The sequence below is a fragment of the Doryrhamphus excisus genome, linkage group LG6, assembly GCF_037039965.1.
Source record: "Doryrhamphus excisus strain RoL-2023G ecotype Guam linkage group LG6, RoL_Dexc_Guam_v1.1, whole genome shotgun sequence".
Classification (NCBI taxonomy): domain Eukaryota; kingdom Metazoa; phylum Chordata; class Actinopteri; order Syngnathiformes; family Syngnathidae; genus Doryrhamphus; species Doryrhamphus excisus.
This window is the reverse complement of record NC_136362.1, coordinates 7,709,939-7,711,072: the sequence shown is the minus strand read 5'-3', so window position 1 is coordinate 7,711,072 and position 1,134 is coordinate 7,709,939.

Here is a 1,134-nt window from a genome sequence, read left to right as displayed (position 1 = left end):
TAGCTGGCTGTATGATGGACAAGTGGTTAGCTCGCAGGCATCAAAGCTAGGAGACCAGAGTTCGATTCCACCCTCGGCCATCTGGTTTGTATTAGCTTTGTTAGCTTGTTAGCTGGCTGCATGGTGATCGAGTGGTTAGTTTGCAAGCCTCACAACTAGGAGACCCTAGTTCGATTCCACCCTCGGGCCATCTGGTTTGTATTAGCTTTGTTAGCTTGTTAGCTGGCTGCATGGCAGACGAGTTGTTAGCTTGCAGGCCTCACAGCTACAAGACCAGAGTTTGATTCCACCCTCAGCCATCTGGTTTTATATTAGCTTTGTTAGCTTGTTAGCTGGCTGAATGGCAAACTAGTGGTTAGCTCGCAGGCCTCACAGGTAGGAGACGCTAGTTCGATTCCACCCTCGGCCATCTGGTTTGTATTAGCTTTGTTAGCTTGTTAGCTGGCTGAATGACGGACAAGTGGTTAGCTCACAGGCATCACAGCTAAGAGACCCGAGTTCAATTCCACCCTGGGCCATCTCTGTGTGGAGTTTGCATGTTTTCTCCGGGTACTCCGGTTTCCTCCCACATTCCAAAAACATGCTAGGTTAATTAGCCACTCCAAATTGTCCATAGGTATAAATGTGAGTGTGAATGGTTGTTTGTCTATATGTGCCCTGTGATTGGCTGGCCACCAGTCCAGGGTGTACCCCGCCTCTCACCTGAAGACAGCTGGGATAGACTCCAGCATCCCCCGCGACCCTTGTGAAGATAAGCGGTAGAAAATGAATGAATTCGCTTGTTAGCTAGCTAGCTAGCAAGCTAGCAGCCCTCTCAATGTGATATAAAAATAAATAAAATATGTAAAGGTGTGTTATTTTATGTCTACAGGGTTATAATAATGCTAAAAAAAACGTATTCAGAAAATCATAAACATGTTTTCTATACTCCATAATATACTTTTCTATACTCTCGAGGGTGTGGAACAGTGCCATCTAGCGGGTCAGGAGGGTATTGCACCCTTAAGTTAAAGTTATTCATTGTATAAATGTATGCTTTATCAATGAATCAATGAGGAAGGCCCCGCCTCCTTTAACTCTCTCTCTCTCTCTCTTTCTCTCTCTCTTTCTCTCTCTCTCTCTCTCTGAGAAGGA